We start from the raw sequence: 25,254 nt of genomic DNA, 5'->3' as shown, positions 1-25,254 counted from the left end.
AGTTCATAACATAGAGTTGATCATTAAAAGAAATGAATGGCACTAACTAAAAAAAACCTTAAATTATATATAAAGGCCCTAGAAAAAAGAAGAACAAATTAATGCCAAAATCAGAAGACAGGAAACAATCAAAATCAGAGAAAAAAATCAACAAAATTGATACTAAAATATTCAAAAAATCAATGTAGCACAAAGCATGTACGTTGAAAAGTGAACAAAACTAATAAACATGTAGACAGGCTCACTGAAATAAAGAGGAAGAAATTAAAATTATTAAAACTCATTGTGAAAAAGAAAATATCAGATACAAAAAAAATTTTTAAATTTTTTTCGTGGTTGATGGACTTTATTTTATTCACTTATTTATATGCTGCACTGAGAATCAAACCTAGTGTCTCACACATGTGTAGCAAGCACTCTACCACTGAGCCACAACCCCCGCCCATACACACAAAAATTTTCAATAAAGTATTGTCAAATTCATACAAAAACACAATATAAAGATTGGGCACTATGATCAAGTAGGGATCATCCCAGGGATGCAAGGATATTTCAATATACAGAATCAATAAATGTAATCCATCACATCAATAGACTTAAAGAATCATGTGATAATCTCAGTAAATGCAGGAAAAGCATTTGACAAAATTCAACGTCTATTTTATGCTGAAAATACTAAAAAAAAAAAAAGAAAAGAAAAGAAAAACAGGAACTTTTTAAAAATTGTATACACAAACCCAAGGCCAAGATGATTCAAAATGGGGAAAAACTAACAGCATTCCCACTAAAAACTAGAATAAAAGAGGGAAGTCCTATATCACAACTTCTATTCATCATAGACCTTAAAACTCTAGCCAGAGCAATCAAGCAAAAAGGAAATTAAAGGGATGTGAATAAAAAAGGGCTCAAATTATCTCTACTTGCCAATGACAAGATTCTATATATCTAAATCTCAAAGAACTCCACCAGAAAACTGCTAGAACTCATAAAGTAATTTACCAAAGTAGAAGGAAACAAGATTAACACCTATAAATCAATTGAGTTCTTATACACCAATGTTACATCAACTGTAGAAAAATTAGGAAAATGAACCCATTCACAATAGCCTCAAAATAAACAACCAAAAATTTGAGAATCAATCTAACAAAAAAGGTGAAAAACCTATATGATAACAACTACAGAACACTGAAGAAAGTAATTGAAGAAGACCTTAGAATTTAGAAAGATCTTCTATGTTCTTAGATAGGCAGAAGTAATATTGTCAAAATGGCCAAACTACCAAAAGTGCTATATACATTGATTGCAGTTACTGTTAAAATTCCAATGATGTCGTCCTTTCACTAGAAAAAGCAGCCATGAAATTCATTTGGAAAACAAGAGGTCTCGAATATCTACGACGATCCTCAGTTACAAAATTAATGCAGGAGGCATCACAATACTAGACCTTAAATTATACTATAGAGCTATAGTAATAAACAAAGCATGGTGTTGGCACCAAATGAGGCATGAAGAGCATTGAAATTGAATAGAAGATAGTGACAAAAATCCACATGAACACAGTTATCATATACCAGACTAAGGTGCCCAAAACATACATCTATCTTGGAGAAGATAGCCTCTTCAACAAATGGTGCTGGGAAAACTTGAAATCCATATGTAACAGAATGAAATTTAACCCCTATCTCTCACCCTGCACAAAACTCAACACAAAGGCATGAAGGACCTAGGCATTAGACCATAAATCCCATACCTACTAGAAGAAAATGTAAGTCCAATACCCCAACATGTTGGCTTAGGAACCAGCTTTCTCAATAAGACACCTAAAGCACAAGAAGTAAAATAGAGAATCAATATAAGAAATGTGATCACTGCAAAGTAAACAATCAAGAATGTAAAGAAAGCTTACAGATAAGGCTTTAATTTCAAGAATATGCAAAGAATGGAAACAGCTTAACACTAATAATAATAATAACAACAACAGCAGCAGCAGCAGCAATAATAATAATAATACAATCAATAAATAGGCAAAAGAACTGAACTAACACTTCCCAATAGAAGAAATATGTTCAGTCAATTAATATAAAAAAAGTGTAACATCTCTTACAATTAGAGAAATGCAAATTAAAACTACACTGTGATTTGAATTCATTCCAACCAGAATGGCTATCACCTAGAATACAAATAACAATAGATGTTGGTGAGGATATGGGGAAACTGTGTGCTAATTTATTGTGGTGGGACTGCATATTAATGCAACCACTTTGGAAGGCAGTATAAAGATTCCTCAAAAAAACTAGGAATAGAACCTCCATTTGACCTAGTTTTCCCAATTCTTTGTATATATCCAAAGGATTTAAAGTCAACATACTATAGTGATGCAGCAACAACACTTATAGCAACATTTATAGCAGCTCAATTCACAATAGCTAAGCTATAAAACCAACCTAGTGCCCTTCAACAGATGAATGGATAAATAAAATGTGGTATATGTGCAAAATGGAATCTCACTCAGCCATGAATAAGAATGAATTCATGACATTCACTGGTGAATAGATAAATCTGAAGACTATCATGCTAAGTGAAATGAGTCAAACCCATAACAAGGGGGGTGGAGGGGAAGAATTGTAGTAGTAGATTAGACAAAGGGAATAAAGGGAATGGAGTGGGAAGTAAGAATAGATAGTGGAATGAATCTGCTATAAATTTCCTATGTACATATATGAGCACACCACAGTGATTTTCAACATTGTATACGTCCACAAGACTGGGATACTAGTTAGAATGTATGTATAAATATGACAAAATAGACTATACTGCCATGTATAACTATGTATAATATGTATGGATAAATATGACAAAATAGACTATACTGTAATAGTCTATAATATGTATGTATAAATATGACAAAATAGACTATACTGCCATGTATAACTAAAAAGAACAAATAAAAATAAAAATAATATAAATAAAATACATTCTTCATTTGCTATAACACATATGTGTTCCACACATCTATCTCTGCATAGAGAATTGTTTTATTCTTGAAAATATTAATGGGTTACATCACTGTAAATAAAAGTTCAACTGAGCTTAAAGTTTCTCTCTCCCTAATAATTATTTTAATTATAGTTACAGGTGGCAGCAAAAGTTAATAATATGCTTTGAACCATGTGCAATGGTATGGTACATGGTTGTAATTCCTGTGAATCAAGGAGGCTAAGGCTTTTTTTTTCTCTCTCTCTTATTTGGGTTCTTAGCAATAGTAGACATTCTTACTATAAAAAATACATAGTTTTTGAGACAAACAACTTGATCATGATGTAAAAATATTTTGAATATGTTGCTGAAAATATTTTTTTAATATTTCATTAAGGATATTTGCATTGGGATTCATCATGTGTATTGGCCTGTCGTTCTCTTTCCTCATTGTGCTCTTGTCTAGTTTTGGTATGAGTATGAGATGGCTTTATAGAATGAATTGAGAAGTGTTCCATCTTTTCTATTTCATGAAATAATTTGAGGGGCTTTGGCATTAATTCCTCTTTAATTTCCTGGTAAACTTCAACTGAGAATTCACCTGTTCTTGGGCTTTTCCTTGTTGGCAGGCTTCTTATTACTGCTTTTATCTCATTGCTAATCACTGGTCATTTCAGGTCTTCTATGGCTTCTTAATTCATTTTTTGCCAGTTATATATGTGTAGAAATGTATACATTTATTCTAGGTTTTCTAATTTATTGCAGCATAATTATTTAAAATATAAACTAATGATCCTTTAGATTTCTATGATGTCTTTGATGACTAGTTATTTCACATCTCAAATTCTATTAATTTGGGACCTTTCTCTTTTTTGTTTAGTATGGCTAAAGTTTAATTATTTTTTATCATTTCAAAGAACCCATGCTTTGTGCCATTGACTCTTTGTATTGTTTTTTAATTGTCTGTTTCATTGATTTTGGCTGTGACCTTAGTTATTTCCTTCCTTCCACTGGTTTTAGAATTGATTTGTTCCTGTTCTTGAAGGGCCTTGAAATGCATCCTTATTTCTTCTATCATCCATTCATCATTCAAAAATACATTCTTCAATAGCCATGTTTGTATATAGTTTCTGGGGTTTTTCTTGATGTTGATTCCTATTATTTTTTTTGTGATCATGTAAGTTACAAGGAAATATTATATATATAATATTTTATAATTTATAGTATTTTCTAGGAGTCACTTTGTGGTCTAAAGCATGGTCTCTTTTGAAAAAGGCTCCTTAAGCAGCTGAGGAAAAAAAAGTGTATTCAGCTGTTGCTTAATAAAATGTTCTATACATGTCTGTTAAGTTCATTTGATTTTCAATTTTTTTTAGGACTGAGGAATATTTATTAAATTTATGACTGGATGAACTATATTTTGGTGATGAGATGTGTTAAAATTACTCAGTAGGATTACATTGGAGTCTCTCTGAGCATTTATGTCTGTTTTATGTCATTAGGGGCATCAATGTTTGGGGCATACATATTTACTCTCATTTAATCTATTTGTTGGATTGTTCTTTTGCCAATATAAAGTGATCTTTTTGTCTCTTCTGATTAATTTTTGGCTTAAAATCTGCTTTGTCAAATACAAGAGTAACTATTCCTACTTGTTTTGGGGCTCCATTTGAATGGTATACCAATATCCATCCTTCCACTTTTAATCTGTGTCTGTCCTCTCTTGAAAGGTGAGTCTCTTCAAACAACAGAGTTGGGTTTTATTTTTTAACCTGTTCTGCCAGAATCTGTCTTTCAGCTGGTGACTTGAAAGCATTTATATCAAATGTTATTACGAAGAAATGTTTAATAATTTCTTTCATTCTCATTTAATTCTGATGTTTAATTTGCTCCTATGTCTTATTTGCTTAGGTCCTTTTTTTTTCTTCTTCTTTTTTTTTTTTTTTTTTTTTGTGTGTGTGTGTGATCCAGAAATGTTTTACTGGGAATTATGCCTGCCCTGCTGATATAGATCCTGAATGGAATCATCAGGAATGACACAGTGCAAGGTGTCAAAATCAAAGTAAGGCCACAGAATTTTGAGAGAATCCTCCGGACTCTGAAAAATTCTGTTGCACTCAAAACAGTCTCCCAGATTTCTATATTAGTGAGAAGGGCTTCCTACTGATGTCCCCCAGAATTGATTCAGACCTATTTCTCCAAAATGGTCCAATTGTGATGCGACATATTAGAAAGGGTTTATCTTCATGCTCAACTAGTATTCCAGGCCCCCATTTGCCGCAGTCCGGCTGCAGCAAAACGACTGGGGGGTGACGAACAACTTGTGTACATTGATACAGCAGGAGCAGGAGCCATTTATTGTAGGACAGGAGGGGTATATATCCATTACACACAGCTTATCTTAATTAACATAAACTAGATACAGCAGTCAACCAATAAGAAATCTCCACACTTAATGGCTTGCTGGTGTTACTTCACAAACCACTCCCTCTGGCAAAATGCCAGGCGCCATCTTGACTTATTTAGAGACCTTAACACCCATTACTTCAGGTGAGCTTGAAATTGTTTCAAGTTAACTATGTTGCGAATTCTCACTGTCTTATCTCAGGCAGCATACAGTGGAGAGGTTGAAGTCTGAACTCCTCCTGTGATGAAGAGAAACAAAAAGCCCAGCTCAGGAATGGCATCAGTTCTCCTACAAACTAAATGTTGGAATGTGGACTTATGGCACATTATGGAAATAGGAGAACAGGTTAGCTTCTTTTCAAATGAGACTTGTCCATTTTTAAGCTATGGGCTTTGTTTTATGTCTTCTATGTGAAGTATTTCCTTAAGTATTTTCAATCATGCCAGATTAGTAGTCATGACTTTTTCAGCTTATGTTTATGTTGGAAGTTTTCAATTTCTTCATCAATTGTAGCTTTGCTAGGTATATTAATCTTGCTCTACAGTTATATTTTTTTCAGGATTTGGGACATAACATTCCATGTCCTCCTGGATTTTAGAGATTCTGCTGAGAAACTGGAAGTAATTCTGATTGGCCTGCCTCTAAATGTGACCTTATATTTTTCCCTTTTAAAGTTTTAACCTTGTTCTGTATTTTAGGCATTTTAAAGATAATGTGTCATGGCAGGGGTATTTTTTTTTCCTTGTGTTTGAATTCTGAATGTCTCCTGCATATGGATATTGACCTCATTCTCAAAATTTTGAAAATTTGGTTATCATTGCTCTGAAGAGGTTATCTATGTCATTAGCTTGTATGGATTACTTCAATTCAAATAACTCTCCAATTTGGTCTCAGGATTAGCCCAGAGTTCTTGTGTAGTCTAATCATGGTTACTTTCTTTTTTCTCTAATATGGTCTAAATATTCAGGATTGAACGCTTGTGTTCCATCTCTAAAATTCTGTATTTAACATGGTATAATCTATTAAGAGATTTTTGACTGAATAATTTGATTTATTATGTGTTTTATTTGCAAAAATACTGTTTGGTTCTTTTACAATATTTTTATATTTTAATAATGTTTCTCATTCATATCCTATATTGACTTTCTTAGTTTATTGCATTTTTAAAAAAATACTTTTTATTTTTAGGTGGACACAATATCTTTATTTGTTTTGAGAGAGAGAGAGAGAGAGAGAGAGAGAGAGAAAGAGAGAGAGAAAGAGAATTTTTTTAAAATATTTATTTTTTAGTTTTCGGCAGACACAACATCTTTGTATGTGGTGCTGAGGATCAAATCAGGGCCGCACGCATGCCAGGCGAGTGTGCTACCACTTGAGCCACATCCCCAGCCCCACAATATCTTTATTTTATTTTTATGTGGTGCAGAGAATCAGACCCAGTGCGTCACGCATGCTAGTTGAGTGCGCTACCACTTAAGCCACATCCCCAGCTCCAGTTTATTGAATTTTAAAAATTTTGTTGTTGTTGTTGCACATGGACACAATACCTTTATTTTATTTATTTTTATGTGGTGCTAAGGTTTGAACCCAGTGCCTCACACATGCTAGGCAAGCGTTCTACCACTGAGCCATAACTCCAGCCAAGTTTATTGAATTTTTAAGTAGCATTTAACTTCATCCAACAATTAGTTGTGGTGCAGCTATTGATGGAGGCTGGAAGTTAATTTTGAATAATTGTTCAAATTTATAATTAATAATTATTCAAAACTTATAATTTTATAGTTATAAAATTTTCTTGGTGATACCTGATATAGGGATAAACTTCCTGTTATATGAAATTTAAAATGTAGCATGAGAAGAACACAAAAATTAGACTTGAGAATATCAAGGCTGACACCAGGAAACTTCAGATCACTTGAGGTTTTAACTTGCAGACTCCAGACAAGTATCAATGCACCTTTGAGTTCTGTTTGAGTTTCATTAACTAGAAAGAAATAGCATAGGTATGGTATTGTAATACAATCTTTATAGTAAAAAAAATGTATTTGTGTGTATGCATTTAATGACATTAAAACATGATAATACAAAACAAAATTAATGATTATTACTTACTACCATCTATTATCTCTCTAGTTTTAAGCTTTCAATTATCTGTTAATGTTTTACAAAAATAACCAAATATCCTTACATTAGTCTCTGCCTCCTAAATTAGGTTTTGTCTATAAATATTCTTTTACTCTGTCATCTCCATCTCTTTTTCTTTTATTTATTTTTTATTTTTAGTTATACATTAGAGTCTATTTTGAAATATTTATACAAATATGGCGTATATCTTATTATAACTAGTTTTCCAATCTTGTGGATGTACACAATAGTGAGATTCACTGTGGTGTATTCATATATGGACATAGGAAAGTTATGTCAGTCATTCCACTGTATTTCCTATTCCTATCACCTCTCACTTCTGTTTCCCTTTATTTAACACACTGAACTTGTATTCTTCCCATCCTCTCCCCTTTATCATATATTAGTATCCTCTTATCAGAGATACTATTTGATCTTCAATATTTGGGGATTGGCTTATTTCTCTTGGCATGATTTTCTCCAAATATTTCCATTTACTGGCAAATGTCAAAACATCATTCTTCTTTTCTTCTTTATGGCTAAGTAAGATTCCATTGTGTGAGTGTGCGTATGTATGTATATCATATTATATTTTCTTTATCCATTCATCTGTTGAAGGGTGGTGCCTAGGTTGGTTCCATTCCTTACCTATTATGAATTGAGCTGCTATAAACATTGATGTGGCTACATCATTGTAGTATGTTGATTTTAAATCCTTTGTATATATACTGAGGATTGGGATAACTGAGTCAAATGAAGATTCCATTCCCAGTTTGTTGAATAATCTCCAAAAGGCTTTCCAGAATGGTTACACCAATTTACTTTCCTACCAGCAATGTATGTGTGTACACTTTTCCCTGCATCCTTACCAATATCTACTTGTATTCTTTTTTTTTTTTAAAGAGAGAGTGAGAGAGGAGAGAGAGAGAGAGAGAATTTTTAATATTTATTTTTTAGTTATCGGCGGATACAACATCTTTGTTTGTATGTGGTGCTGAGGATCGAACCCGGGCCGCACGCATGCCAGGAGAGCACGCTACCGCTTGAGCCACATCCCCAGCCCCTCTACTTGTATTCTTGATAATTGCAATTCTGGTTGAAGTGAGGTGATATTTCAGTTATACATGAAGTAGAGTCTATTTTGAAATATTTATACAAATATGGGGTATATCTTATTATAACTAAGATTCCACTCTTGTGATGTACACAATAGTGAGATTCACTGTGGTGTATTCATATATGTACATAGGAAAGTTATGTCAGAGAATTTACATTTCTTTAATTGCTAGAGATGTTGAACATTTTTTCTAATATATTTGTTGTTGACCATTAGTATTTTTTCTTTTGAGAAGAATCTGTTTAGTTCCTTTGTCCATTTATTGATTGCCTTATTTGAGTTTTTGGAGTTAAACTTTTTTAGTTCTTTATATAGTCTGGAAATTAAAGCCTTATCTGAGATGTGGGTTGAAAAGATTTTTTCCCATTATATAAGTTCTCTCTTCACACTCTTGATTGTTTCCTTTGCTGTGAAGATTTTACTTTGATCCTATCCCATTAATTGATTCTTGATTTTACTTCTTGCACTTTAGGAATCTTGTTGAGGAAGTTGTTTCCTAAACCAAAGTGTTGGAATGTTGGGCTATGTTTTCTTTTAGTAGATGCAGGGTTTCTGGTCTACCATCTTGGTATTTGATCCACTTTGAACTTAATGCATGGTGAGAAAGAGGGGATAAATTTCATTCAGCTACCTATGGATTTCCAGTTTTCCCAGCACCATTTGTGAACAAGGCTATCTTTCTAATGTATGTTTATTGAGTCTTGGTCCAGTATGAGATACTGTGTTCGTATGGGTTTATCACTATGTCTTGTATTCCATTCCATTGGTCTTCATGCCAGTTTTGGTGCCAATACCATACTTCATTTGTTACTATAGCTCTGTAATGTGATTTAAGGTCTAGTATTGTGATGCATCTTGCCTCACTTTTCTCACCAAGGATTGCTTTGGCTATTCTGGGCCTCTTATTTCCCCATCTCTTTCTCTTTACATACCTTAAAATGCATTTGTTAAAAGCACCCATTTACCCATTAGAAGAGTTTTCCATGGTATAGATGTTGCTGATTGCATCTCCATATTATAAGTTAACATTCCCACCATATGTGAATGGGTCTCTTTAATCAGTACAAACCCTAATTTGAATGGAAAAGATAAATGAGAATTTCCTAGGACTCACTGGCTTCCTGCTGAATACACAACATGAGCTTTATCTGGGTGGTGGGCCTGTCAGTTTGAAATTGAAAGTATGCCAATGATTCTCCTGGTTGTCCAACTTGCCAACTGCAAATCCTGGCCTCCATGACAACAGATGAAAACTCTATACAAATGCATACACAACCATACACATGGATATTGGTTCTGTGTTCTGGAAAATGCTGATAAATATAAATTATGAGGTAAACTTTGGGGCTTAGAACATGGTCATATTTGGGAGGTCATCTTTTGTCTTTTGACAGGTAAAGGAAAAATAATATTTTTCATTTGTGAATAAAATAATTTTTTGGCATATTTCAAAAACAGCTCATACTTTTCCAGCCAACATAATTGAAAGCATATTCAGAAAAAGACAAATTTTGGACATTTGAGTTATAAAAATGTTAAATTTTAAGAAGCATTTTAAATTTGAAGGAAGAAGAAACAATGAAAGTTAATTATAAAAGTATACCAAATAAGCTGCCCTTTTAATTCTGGGCAATTAAGAAACAAAAGAAAACATGAAATAATTTTTAACATGGTCATAAAAATATGCCCACAAATTCTTATATTTAGAATTGCATTTATATGAAGCATTACATTAACATGCAGTTATTTTCAATGACTATAATGTTAACTTCATAATCATGTTTTATTTTTAAATTATAAATTTTTGAAAAAGGAATGTCATGTGGTGAGAGAATAACAGAAAACAGTGAAAGAACCTAGGCTATATGATAGTTTGCAAAAAACATTAGTTTTTCTAAATGTAAAATGAAAACACAATTTAATGCAAAGATGTTCTTGTCAATGAAATAGATATGTTCTGAATTTCTATTTTTAAAATCAATTTTAATTGGTCTCTTTCAAGGTATTCAGTCATTTTGTCAAAGTTGCTGATTTCATTGTCATAACAATTTTATAATATTCTTTTAAGCCATTTAAAAATATATATTGTTTTTAATTATTTTTAATTAATTATTAATTTTTAATTAATTATTTTTACTGTTTTATTGCTTCTAATATGATGAAACAACACATTTAACAGCTAAGTTAGCAGTGGCATACAAATAAATTTTATCTTTAATTATTGTTTTTAGAATAGAACATATACATACCCATATAAATAGCAGATGCCTTCTAGAATCAGCCAGTTTTTGTAAACAATGCATTTGTGCAGATTTTCATACTTTGATTCAAAAGTTTGAGAAAAATTAGGTAAAGGCAAATTTAGTATCCAACCCAGGGATAGGGGTGGGCAGGGATGAGTTCAGTTTGGCTTCCAACAACATAAAGTACCACTCCTCCTTTTAAAACAATAGCAACAAACAAACAAACAAAAAGCCTAGCAGTACATTAAGGAAAAAAAAGTTAAAATATGTTGCAGTACTCTTTTCTTTTCCTCCCATCAAAAACCAACAAGAATAAAGTGCAGCACCCATAAAAGTGTCAAAACAAAAAATACTCAAATTCTTCCTTTCATAACATAACAAAAACAAAATAGCACTTAGCCTCAGCAGTCTTAACAAAATTATACAGTGTTCATCATTTGGGGTTCATCATCTTTATGTACCACTGAGTTTAAACTGCAAAGAGCTACATTGATAAAGTACTGAAGAAAATTTGGATTCTGTGATCAGAATTCTAATAAACCTATAGATCCAACATCAGAATTGGGAACATGATTCTGAACTAACCTAGGTTGAAAACTTTCTGATTAAGAATAAAGTCTTACTCTTGACTGGAAAGCTTCAAGTTCATTTTTGAATACTTCAAAATAATCTTCCTCTGCTTTGGCTTTCTGGAAAAATAACGAAAACACCTCCTTGAATCCACATTACAGTGTTTGGACATTTCAATAATAAATTGCATTACAATAGCTTGATGTGCTATTTGTTCCATTAGCACCCCTTTCTGCTCAGCTTCGAGGTGAGCAGAAATGATTTTTTTGTTAATATTTCTGCATAAATGATTTTATCTTTATCTTCTGTTTCTTTTATCTTGATTAATAAAAGTGTTATTAAAAACATACTTGCTGGGGCTGGGGTTGTGGCTCAGTGGTAGAGTGCATGCCTAGTACACGGGAGGCACTAAGTTCGATCCTCAGCACCACATACAATTAAAATAAAGATACTGTGCCCACCTACAACTAAAAAATAAATATTAAAAGAAAGAAAGAAAAAAAAAAACATACTTGCTAATGGCATCCATGTTCCACAGACACAGCCTCTCTCTATGTATTAAAGCGTCGTCTCTCTTTCGCCATTCTCCTCCTTACCTCAATTCTGATACTGCTCTTTGTGCTTTGGCATGTTCCTGATCCAAGGACTCAAAAGTTTTGTAGTGCAAAATACCAAGTTTTTGATGATCTTTGGCAAGATACCATTTGCACAATACAGAGCTTTTCACAAACTCTGCTTTTGGCAAACCAACACAATCACATGGCTACACAACTGGGCGCCACCGCCTGGCAGCGGTGGGCAGCGGGGAGAAAGACGAGCCCATGTCCCTCTCTTCCTCAGCTTCACCCTCCGCCCGAGGGAGGCCCCCAGGGAGGTTCCAGGGTTCCAGCAGCAGCCACCGTTATTCCGTGTCCTACTGGTCCCAGCTCTGCAACCGCCACTTAACTGACTGGAACCTGCGCCACTGAGTCAGCTGCCCCGGCGTGCCAGGGCCAAAATGCCTCTCTATTTTTGTCAACTGTGATAAGTATGTAAATATGAATTTTATTATATTTCTTAAAGATTTAGCTTTTATCTTCATTTATTTTACCTACTTTCCCTGTATTTCTGCTCTTATCTCTATTTTGTTGCAACTTTTAAATTAGTTTTCAATTTGTATTCCATATTCATTTACCTCCTGAATATAAAAAAAAAAATTTAAAAACACCTAAAATTATGTTAATTTTAGAATGTGTTCACATTGCTTTTGTTCACATATGTACGCTTCTCTCATTCTCTGTTTTTCTGTCTCTCTCTCACATAAACCTTCTTAAATAAGTGTTAATTTTTTTTTCTTATTCAGTGTTTTACTTCCCACAGATAATATAGATTTTTGTCTTTCTCTATTTCTACTTGAATTTTTTTCAATTAAATCTGGTTTTCAAATGTAAGCTTTTAGACTGAATGTGAAAATCTTTTAGCCAAAGTAATGGTGTTCAAAACTAATATTTATTTAATATGAATATTTGTATTTACCTATGAGAAGTGTAATTCACTATTTCATTCTGTTGAACTGTCTATATTATTCTTTAGTCAACAACACTGGTTCATAATAAACAGGTAATAATATAATTTTTATTATTTTAAACTGATATTACTATAATGTACCAGTCAAGATTTTTATTAATTTATTTACTTCTTTTGACTTTCCTGTGAATTTAATATTCATCTTCTCACCTTTCCAATCTCAAGATATACTGATGAGAATTTTATTCTCAGAATTAGATACTGAATTTATAAAAATACATATAAAGTGTTTCTGAAATAGCATTAGTAAGACTACCTGTAAATCATTGTTTAAGTTTATTTTGGTGCTTTATATATTTCTGTGATAAATAAATTAGAAAAGAATATATCTTTGATAATAACTCAAGAAAAAAAATGGAAGAGGTAATGACTACAAAAAAAAATGCTGCTTTGTGTGTCATGTATTTCTGTAGTTTTTGAAGATTTATAGAGACACACAATACAAACATCTCAATTACAGAGACTCAAACCCAAAAAATGATTAATATGCTTTTTCTTCATCCAGGATTCTTTTTCTCATAATGCATTTTAATAATGTCATAATCTTTCTTTTCTTTACTAGCAAATTTATTCTATTATCTATTTTAAAAAAGCAAATATATAACCCAAATTAAGAATGAGTAGTTGAAATATAAACTGTGAAATATTTTACATTCACATTATCTTTTAATCCCATTTTGCTTTTCTTCTCAGCTAAGATTACAGAAAGTGGAATGATTATATAAAATGCAGGGACCATCATAACACCTGAATATTTAAAACTGACTTTCAACAATCATTTAAATTGAAGGTACATTTGGAATGTTTAGTTTTGAATTAGATATGTTCATATAAAAGTTTAAACATCAATTTACCTGATAAAAATGTTGCTATTTTTGCCTCAAAAGTAGTTTTGGATCATTTGCTAAAAACTTGAATAAGCTTTAGTGAGAATCAGCTGTGTGTTTTGCAACTGTCCTAAATAGAGAGTAAGTTAATATTTCTTTTACTGCATTTTAAGTGCTATGCAACCTATATGACCACAAAATTTATTGTTCATAACTCATGTTTTCTGAGAACAAATTAATGTTAACCAGAAAGCATTTTGAGGCAATAAAAATAAAATTTCAATTCTTCCAGGAGGACTAATGTTTTGAGTTTGTCATTGTTGTGAATTGAATGTTTTTATCTATCAAAAATTCATGTATTTAACTCTTAACCCCCAACATGGTGGTAGTAGGCAGAAGGGTCTGTAGGAGGTGATAAGGTTATGAGAGTGGAGCCCACATGAACAGGATTACTGTCCTTATAAGAGTAGGAAGAGCTTCCTTCCTCTCTGTTTGCTTTCAGTCATGGGAAGAAACAAAACAAAACGTCAACCATCTGCACACCTGCAGAGAGTCTTTCAACAGACTCAGCTCTGCTAGAGGCTGGGGCTTGTACTATCAGGCTCCATAATTATTAGAAATCTCTTTGTGTATCTAAGCTATCTAGTCGTGATTTTGTATATTAGGCGACCTATAGGCTTCTTGAATTTGGATTTCCAATTCATTCTTCATGTTTGGAAAGTTTTCTGATTTTATTTCATTGAATATATTGTTCATTCCTTTGGTTTGGTCCTCTTTGCCTTTCTCTTAAATTTTGTCTTTTTATGCTATCCCGTATTTCTTGAATGTTCTGCTCATGGTTTCTTATCATTTTGGCTGTGTGGTCTTTGTTCTTTTCAAGATGATATATTTTATCTTCATTCTCTGATGTCCTATATTCTAAGTGGTCTACTCTGTTGGTGATGCTTTCATTTGAGTTTTTAATTTGGTTTATTATTTCTTTCATTCCAAGGATTTCTGTTTGGTATTTTTTTAGAACCTCTATCTCCCTGTTGAGGTGATCTTTTGCTTCTTGGATTTGTTTATGAAGCTCATTGTCAAAGTGATCTTTCACTGCCTGTATTTGTTCTCTTATATTTTCTTTGAGATCCCAGAACAGTTTTACCATGTATATCCTAAAATCTTTCTCTGTAATTTTTTTTTTCTGCTCTAGCTGCCAATGCTTCTAATGATGTGTTGTCTTGATTTGTTTGTGGTACTTTCTTCCCTTGTCTTTTCATGTTGCTCATGTGTCTTCCTTTCCAGCTCTGTGAATCTGGTGTGTCATGGTTTTTACCTTATAGATTTGTAGTGCTCTTGTAGGGTTCTAAGATCTCTCCTTTGTGGGGAAGGACAATGTTAACAGATCCCAATATCAACAATATATAACCTATGAACAAATTATTGTTATTAAGACATTTACAGTACTCTGGTATAGCAGTCAAAACTGACGAAGAAGATTTTTATCACCAAATAGCAAAGTAATGATCCCTAATTTCTTTTTCTTCTTATATTTAGTGATTAAAGATCAATTTTGTCACATGCCTATATTTATAGCAGAACAATTCACAATGGCCAGGTTAAGAAATGAGCTGAGGTATATGTCAATAGGTGAACATGATAAAGAAAATTTGATATTTATACACAATGAATTTTATTCAGCCACAAAGTAGAGAAAAAATGTTTCACTTGCAGGTAAATGGATGGAACTAGAGAACATCATGTTAAGCAAGATAAACTAAAATCAGAAAATCAAGGGTCCTTTTTTCTCTCATATAGGGAAGTTAGAGAAAAAAAAATTATAAAAAGAGAGGATCTCATGAAAATAGAAGGGAGGACCACTATGGTAGAGGAAGGGGAATAGGAGGAGGAAACAGGGTAGGAAAAGGAGATGTATTAGGGAATGAAATTGCTTAAATTATGTGCATGTATGTATATTTCACAATATAATCTACTATTCTATATAATTATTATGCACAAATAATTTTTCTAAAAGATCAATATATTATCTTGCTGTTAAATTTACTTCCCTTCCCTCTGTCTTTTTCTGTTTGCTTTGTATCTTCTATAATTTCCTAAGTTAAATTATATTTATGAAATATGGATAGTGTTCTTTCTGATAATTGTTTATTATTATGATGATGATGATTATTATATTTTTCCATTTAACCTCCCTCAGCCTTTAGCAATACCAGAACTTTATAAAATATTTAATATGTATTGAATGAGTATTTAAAGTTTTTAGATTTAAAATCAGTGCCTCAAAATACAAATTGACTTTATTATCTTTATCTATTTTCTATTAATGTGCATTATTTGCATATCAAAATAATTGAAGCACAGTTTAGTTAATTGCATCAATAAACTCCTAAGACACATCCAGAGAAAAGATGAAGGAGTAGGAATATTGAGATCCACTTAATGTATGGTACAGTACAAAATTTACTAGTTTAAATGTTTTGCCTTTTACAATCATTTGCATTATTAATTTTCATGTGTTACATCTATATCTGATTAATTTACTCGCATAAGTTTAAGATAGTAAATAACATCAACCACAAAGATTTAGAGTCAATTTGATAAGACTATAAATTTCAGTCATAAGAATATTTTGCTTCTTAATCACACTTAATTTTTCATACCACCATTCTAGCCTACATTTTCATGAGATTTATAGTTTGTTTCCCAAGATTAGAAACCATATGTTATAAAACAAGATATATACCAAAGCAAGAATTGAAAACTTTTTAGCCAAAACCACTGCAATCCTGTGACATCTTTGGAGCATGTGAGTGGCATGTTCATTCCAATTTTAAAGAGCACTTCTAACTGGAATTGAAATGTTGATGGAAATGAAGTAAGACAGAGCCAGGAAATAAGAAAGCTGACTGGAGTTTTCTAGGAAAAATTGGGACGAGCCAAGTCAGAGTGATGACACTAGGGATACAAGGGGGGATATTTAATATTACAAGTGGTAACATTGACTGCATTTTCCCATTATCTATATGATGGGAATATAGGGAAGACAGAAACTGGTTCCTAGATCTCTGGCTTGGGAATCTAATATCTGGATCCATTTGTAAAATAAGTACTGTATAAGATGAACTCACTTTTGGAATATTTGGGTTTATTTTCCACCCTTGCCCATCATTAATTCATAATAATTTATTTTGGAAGCAGGTTCAGTCCTATAAATGGAGAAGAAAATAAAATATCTTGCCCTTTTATATGTGTTGCTCTTTTTAGTAGCAGTGATAGAATGAATATTAATAAAGCAAAGAATAGATTGTGAATTATAGTAAATGCTACTTTAAAAGAACAGATAAATCTTATGAAAATTCAGTGCAGAAAAGTGGCTCTTTAGGGTAAAATGTTGTCAATTTATTTTGTTAGTGGCCAGGTGGTAAAAGTTTGAGGCTAAAAAACAGAAGCAAATGTTTTATGTGGGTACTTCTGTATCAATTGAAGGTTACACACTTTTTATTGTTGAAATCCCAAAGCATAATTGTATTAGTTATTATGGGCTGTGATAAAAATCACCATCTACTGGGTGATTTAAATGATAGAAATGTATTTTCTGACAATTCTGGGGGATGGAAGTCTGAGAAGTAGGTACTGGAAGGTTAGGTTTCTCCTGAGACCTTTCCTTGGCTTACAGATGGCTTCTTTGTCTCTGTGTCTTCACATGACCTTTCCTCTGTCTGCAGACACCTTAGTGAACTAGTTCTTATAAGGTCATGCATTCTATTGAATTAGAACCCCACCCTTATAACCTTATTAAAAAGGGCCTGATCTCCAAATACATTCACATTGGGGTTTCAGGATTTCAGCAAATGAATTTTGGGGGGACTCCAATTCAGTGCATAATAACATTATCAGTAATTGAATAAATATTTGCAATACAGTTCTACTAGTAAGAACAGGAGCATTTTTGAGGGGATTACAGTTCTGCTCAATTAGGATTCAAAGACAGTTTTTTCTGTATTAAGATCAATTGCAAAAGTTCAGCTGTTAATATTCATCTGTGATGAGATTTTAAAAATATCTTTTCACATAGATATGTTGTACATGTAATAATCAAAACACTAAATCATTACTGTTCAGTGAGATTTGTAAGGCAGGCAGGCACAGAGACAGAACAGAGCATGGTGCTTCTCTCAAGCAATTTTCCTCCTGTCTTATTGCAAGCACCATTGAGTCTGCATTGTTAGAACCATAAGCAGAATAATGAAAAGTGAATACATTATCAAATATAATTAAATTCTTACAAGTTAAATTGATGCCCTGACTCCAAATGTATCATAAGTATAAATTAAAGTAGGTAATATGCAATAAAATTGATTAGAGGTAGAATGTGAATTAATATAAAGATACATTTCTATTCAGATTCCAAATGTATCTCTCTATATTGTTTCTGCTAAGCTATCATCCCAAAGAATATGCCTGGTTAAATGAATTTTTAAAGGAACTTCTTTTCTTTTTATACTATTCCCTTTCAATCTCATTCTTTAAAAAAATCTGACTTATTTTTATTCTTATTCCATTTTTTGAAGTCTATATTTGTTTTACTTGTGTACAACCAGAAACATGAAAAATTGTGCTTTATATTTGTAATATGAATTGAATAGCATGCTGCTGTCATATATAACACATTAAAAATAAATAAATAAATCCATATTAGATAAAAGTTTTTAGCCAGCAGTTATTTGGTTTTTATAACTTCTGCAGACAGAAATTAAAAAATTATGTAAACTATCATCATAAGTACATTTGAGATTGGGATGATAAAGAAATGCAAGAAAATAATGTAGCTAAATAGTCCATGAACTAATCATTTATCCTTGAGATATATAGAATGAAAATCCATGAAGAAAGAAAAGCATAGAAAACTTGCTACCTTAGGAAACATACACAACACAGTTAATTTTTTTTGCTTTTAATCAACACAAATGCATTATACTCCTAAAGTTTTAATGATTAACAACTCAAAACATGTCCAAATAAAAGTAAAAATAAACGTAACTCAGATTTAAAATCAGCATACTACAGTGATGCAACAACTTCATTGCTTATAGCATCTCAATTCACAATAGCCAAGCTATGGAATCAACCTAGGTGCTCTTCAACAGATGAATGGATGAATAAAATGTGATACACACACACACACACACTATATATATATATATAAAGATAAGTAAAATTATGGCACTTGCCAGTAAAAAGTTGAACTGGAGAGCATCATGCTCAGTAAAGTAAGCCAGCCCCCCAAAACCAATGGTCAAGTGTTCTCTTAATATTTAGGTGTTAACCCATAACACAGGAGGTTAGGGAGGGGAAGTATAGAAGTTCACTGGATTAGACAAATGGGAATGAAGGGAAGAGAGGAGGAGGGGAAAGAGAGTAGAATGAATTGAACCTAACTTTCCTATGTTTATATATGAATACATGACCAGTGTAACTCCACATCATGTTCAATAACAAGATTGGGATCAAAATTGTACTTGATTGCAGACCATGTATGTATATAATGTGTCAAACCACACTCTAATGCCATGTGTATCTAAAGACAACAAATAAAAAAGGCCACGATTTAACAAAATATTTTTCTTTTACTAAATATTAAAGTGCCTATTAATCACATTCATGGCTAGGACTGTCTTTATGACAAGATATTTTCTTGAAGATGTTTACACTAACTTCTTGAGGATAGGAGATATTAAGTGAATCAACAATTACAATAGTGTGATATAAGAAAAAAGGAAGCTATAGGAGTACGGCAAGGAGGGGGGTTTCAGATATGATCGGAATTATGATATCAAAAATGGAGAATTTTTCTCATAGTGAAGGTGGAATGAGCTAAATCTTAAAATACAAGTAAGAATTATGCAGATAGAAAAATAGAAGGTAAGATGTTCCTAGTAAAGTAAACTGCATGTGAGAGTTACTAAGGAGAGATAGAACATGCTAATTGTTGTTTTTCAACCATTATTACACTTAGTAACTTTAAAACCATGAAGTAGATGAGCTTCCAGAGAGTAAACTAAGATCAACTGAATAGAATAACATTGTGGCAACTGGGAAATAAACACTGGCTGGAAAAATCACCTGGAAACATGATAAGAGTAATGTTGTGCCATATTTGCTTGACCACATGGCAATATTTCTGAGTTGTAATGCCAGAGCCATGCAAAACTTTGGCAAATAGTATAAATTGTGGCCCTTTAGAACCAATTTATATGATTTATACAAGCCCTTGATGCACCCAAATGAGTGGCCTCTATTTAAACCTTCTCCCTGTTAGTTCAACTGCATTCACTTATGTCTTACCCGGCTTCACCAAACTACTTTATAAGGGGAAAATTATAATTTCCAGGTGTGTGTATACTATATACTTAGTTAATATGAAGTCCTAGTCTCATCTATATGATATTTTGTATTCCTTAAGGAGATAAGAAATAGCTTTGTGCTTATCTCCCATCTGTCAATGTTAGATTTCAGCATTCCCAATGCAACATTATTTACAACACTGTAGGGAGAAAGCATTAAAATACAATAGTTATAAAGTTTACAAGAAAATATAAGATGAAACTAACAAGAGTAAAAACATATTCAGTTTGTATAATAGCTATGAAAAAGGAAACATCATTTTTATAATCTCAAATTTTTACTTCAAATTTTAATTTTAAGAACATAAGTTTGATAAAATGCTATTCTAAGCTTTATATTTAAAAATTATGTATATTTAAAAGATATGAATATATCTAGTATACAAAGAATCTAGTATCAGCAACAGTTACACTGATGTTCTTAAGTTAACCTAGTTCAGCTTTTAAAGAAAAATTCAGAATCTGTAATGTAGTGTAATACTGTGAAATCAAGTTGTTCTTTAGTCAGAGTTGTACAAACCCTAATTACTTTATGACTAGTTTTTCTAAATAATAAAATTTACTAAACACATGAAGTTATTTTGATAAGAGCAAATTATGAAATCTGTGTTACTTCAACACAAAGAAGATTAACCTTTGGTTTATATCAGTACATTAATATTCAACCTTAGGAAAAAAACCTTAAATAACTTTAACTTATTGTTTCTAATTATATATAACCAACTTAGTTACACACAAACTTTTTGAAATTTATCCTCCTCAAACCTTCTTCAACTTACTTAAACATTCTACAACTTTTACTTTACCACAAAAGAGAGTTACTTATCCAGAAACTTGTCTTTTTCCTTCTACTTTTCATACTAAAACATATTTACATACCTAGAGCCATCTTATATCTCTTTCCTAGTTAATAACTCCTTTAAAATTCATATTCTGAAACAAGTTTTATGAAATTACTGAATTTAGACAAATTACTACACTTCAAATAGATGAAATACTTTTATGTTTTTATGGTACATTTCTTGAAACCCAAGTAAAACATTTTGTAGTCTTTATACATAGAATTCAGAAACAAAGCAATCGTAAGCCATTTCTTATTTACCCACTTATGAAAACACACATGTTTAAACATATTTCTTATGGAATTTTAAAAACCAAGAAGATTTTATTTTATATTTAGCAGTTGATATTTTAGCCCTTTAACTTTGCACATTAATCAGATGTTTTCTCTTATACATTTATAATTAATCCCATTGATGCTAAATCTAATTTACTCATTTTTAACTGTAAAAACCAAGATATCAGACAACTGTAGTTAATAGTATTAGCCATCTATTCTCTGTTGAATAAAAATCCCAGAAGCAATGGATATTACATTCTAGATATTTTATTGAAACCAACCCTCTGTTAGTTATTTGATAGCCTAGAAAACTTGTGAGTTAGTAAATTTAAAAGCATCTTTATTCTTTTTGCTTTATATAATTTAAATTAAACTTTCTAAAATGTCACAAGAACTAAAAGGTATTTGGATCCATTTTTCTTTAAATTTTGAGTTATGAGCACTCATTTCTCTTTATGCCAATTTTGATACCATGTGTGTGACATATGGACACACATACACTTGTGGACACAACAGTACCATATACAGGTGTGCACACACTCATAAAACATACAAGAAACAGAGATGTTTTAGCTCTTTGTAGGAAGATTTCACAGGTAGGAGGCAATGCTACAGATGTTTACTAAGATTCTATTAGATTTAATCTGTTATTAAAATACAGATTTTTACATTATGACTTAAATTTAGGGCAGGCCTGTATCATTGGAAATGCCAGGTATACAGTCTGACAGCTTTGTTGGGCATTAAAAATCAAGGGATCAGGTCCCACTTATCCTCAATGGCTATCATATTTATTCTCAACATCACAATGTCTATGCCCTTCTCAGGATTTTGCAAAGGAGATTTTCCAATGTCTTTGAAAGCCAAACTTCAAAAAGTTGACTTTGAACAAAACATAGTGTAAAAACCTTCATGGTTAGATAAAATAAGACTGTGCATAAATATATATTAATTTAAGCACACAGGATCATAACTGTTGAGAGCAAAGCTCTTGTTTTTTTGTCATCTGAGTGTGAGAACACAGAACTTAGGTGCCTATGCCAGAAAAATATCCACTTTTTTTTTTTCCTTTGGAGATATCTCCTTCTGTGAGCTTTTGATGGACAGCCAACCTGGCTCTTACCACGTTGTAGTAGGATCAAATGGGAATTTACCATAAAACTATGAGCTCGAAAAAAGGGAGGAACAGAGAGAAAACAGAAATTCAAAAAAAAAAAAAAAAAAAAAAAACAACAGTGGGGCTATAATTAACCTAATAAAGGAGCATGAATAATATCTTTATCAGATCAGAGTTTAATTTTGGCTGAGATTAAAGTCAGTCCAGATTTCTAAAGAGTGCAAGAGTCCTGAAATTCTCAGTTAAAAATTATCAAGGTAAAGAAGGCTTATATACATGAGATCATTTCATTTTTTTTTCTTCCTGTGCTAGTGTTTAGGTAGGTACTTGTTAAGAAAGCAGGGCAGTATAATTTAAGAGAATATAAGATAGCCAATAATTTATGCCCTACAGAGGTTTGAATTTAAAAGTGACCTCCTTTATTTACTTTGGTCTCAAACCAGTCCTCTGCAAGCCTTGTAAGTCATGCACACTCTGTAAGCCTTGGAGCAATAGATGTAAGAAGTTAAGAAGAAGGAAGTAAGCAGCACAGAGGTCTTAGGTGCCTGGTGCATTTAGGGAACTGTGGGAGGCTGGTAATGCTGGTGACATATGGGGAGTCTTCATGGTCTGTCTGTAGCCTGGATATTTAGATCAGTCCTTGAGGTCTGTGAGTCTGACCTCAGGTGATCCAGGCCTCATGGGGAGCTCTGGGTTGCCCCAGACTAGTACTGAGTTTGGCTCTGGTTTCAGATGCAGGTGGCTTGACCTGAACTAGGAGTGGGGCTTTGCCCTGATTACTGGCCTGGTGTTTCTGGTCATTTTCGGCAGCCTCGTATCACTGAACATCTCTGAACTGGGCATTTTGCATCAAGGTAAGGCCTCAGACCCCTGGGAGAAGGAGGTGGCACCCTAAGGGCTGACCCCACCTATGGCTTAGGAACCCTTCTCTTCATGTCATCAATACTTGGACCCTGGAACTTCATTTCCCAAGCCACTGAGGTGTGAAAAAACAGAATCCTGGAGGTTTTCCAGTTGCTTTAGAAGGGAGAACTGGGAAGATTGACAAGAGAGTCCAGCAGGCTCTTCCGAACCACATGGTTCCCTCTTCCTCCTTCCCATTTCACGTAGGACTTCAAGCACTGATAACTATTCCAAAGGATGGAGCTCTATAGCGAGCTCTTGTGGCTGGGAACCCCCCTCTCTTTGACTGCCAGCCAATTGGAGTGGTCAGATTGCTCAACAGAGATGAAGATTCCCCTGCCCACCTTTTCCCCCACTATTTTTTTTGGTCAGTGATTCTATGGGGACACATGATGGAAAGGCCTCCTGCCACTGCCCAAACCTCTTCCCATGCCAGGATTCTTCAAGCTGGACCCTGAGGCAGCATCCTTATGTGGCCTGGATATATTGAAGGATCTTTTAAATGCCCTGGTGCCCACATTGCTCCTACCACTGGCCACCCAGGATCTTCCACTGTCATTATTATAACATCTGTGTGGAGGTGAGTACTCCTCTTCTCTGTCCACTCACTAACCCACCACTGGGCACCCGAGTAGGACCAGGAACCTCACAGCTGAAGTGGACCAGGGGTGTGTATGAGACTGTGTTTCCAGACTGATAAAAGTGGCTCACAGCCACTCTTAGTCACTTAGATATGTTATCATCTCTCTATCTGCACCTGTCCCTAAAGGCTGGCCCTGTTTGCACAGGTGCTAACATGCAAAGGGCATCACATGTGTGCTGAGCCTGGTGGAGTCAGAGGAAGGAAAGGCAGCATCTGTCCCATCCCCTGGCTTGATGACACTAGATACACAGACCCTTAGGTCAGCTGCCACCCTCTTCTGGGAATCTTTTCCAATTTGGAGGTTTTCCTGGGTTTGAGGGATCTTCTCTCATTTGCACACCCTGCACAGGTTTCCAAGTGCAGAAGACTCGTTGGCCCAGGGAGTTCTTTCCAGCCTTATCCAGTATCTGAGAAAATAGAGGCTCAGAGTTATTCTCTATACAGCTCCAAGGCAGGTTTATTTACTAAAGACCTCACTCATGATAGGTGACCTGATGAGCTATGGAGTTCTAACTGTGCTTTAACAATAGAAATGCCAGGTTCTCCCTGAGTTGGAAACCCATGTGTAGGGCCAAGAGAAGGTGGCCAAGAGGACTGCATTGGGGGAGGCCTCAGCATTTGGGTATGATGGAGGCCAGGCCAGATAGAACCTCAGGGCCTGTCTCCTCATTCCTGGTAGTTTGATCACCATTGTCAGTGGGTTAATAACTGTGTGGGGTACCACAATGTCCGGCTGTTCCTGCTGTTGCTCATGTACCTTTGCCTGTACCTGGGTGCCCTGCTGGTGACAGGCATCATCTTCCTTGTGCACACCAGAGAAATGTTATTCTCCATCGACAAAGCCATGGTGTATCTACACAGCCCCAAGGGCCCACACTGAGAACAGCAGGGTTGTTGAGGAGGAAGGAGCACAAAGTCCAGCAAAAGGATAACTGAGGGTGGGCCTGATGTGGGTGGGGCTAGAGGGAATAACCCCTTGGGAGGATCTGTCAAGGATATGTAGAAGGTGAGTAGGGTTAGGAAGATGGGGAGGGGGTGGGATGCATTGTGGAGTTGAGAATATAATGGGGCCATGGAAATGAGTAATAAAGATGGAAAAGAGACAGGCAGAAGGACAACATGGTGGAGTGAGTGTCCATGGGTAGACCAGTACAGCGAGAAAGAGTACGTGGGTGAGGTCCTATGGGAGTGGGCCCGCGGAGGGCTGAGTAGGGTCAAGGAGTGGCGCCAGTCAGAA

General features: G+C 33.8%; 1 pseudogene; it reads right to left on the bottom strand.

Moving 5' to 3' along the window:
• Window positions 1-11,286: 11,286 nt before the first annotated feature.
• On the bottom strand, window positions 11,287-24,863 carry LOC143407900 (hsp90 co-chaperone Cdc37-like 1 pseudogene; annotated as a pseudogene).
• Window positions 24,864-25,254: the final 391 nt, after the last annotated feature.

This window comes from Callospermophilus lateralis, chromosome 10 (assembly GCF_048772815.1).
Source record: "Callospermophilus lateralis isolate mCalLat2 chromosome 10, mCalLat2.hap1, whole genome shotgun sequence".
Lineage (NCBI taxonomy): Eukaryota > Metazoa > Chordata > Mammalia > Rodentia > Sciuridae > Callospermophilus > Callospermophilus lateralis.
This window is presented reverse-complemented; position numbering and strand designations above follow the sequence as displayed.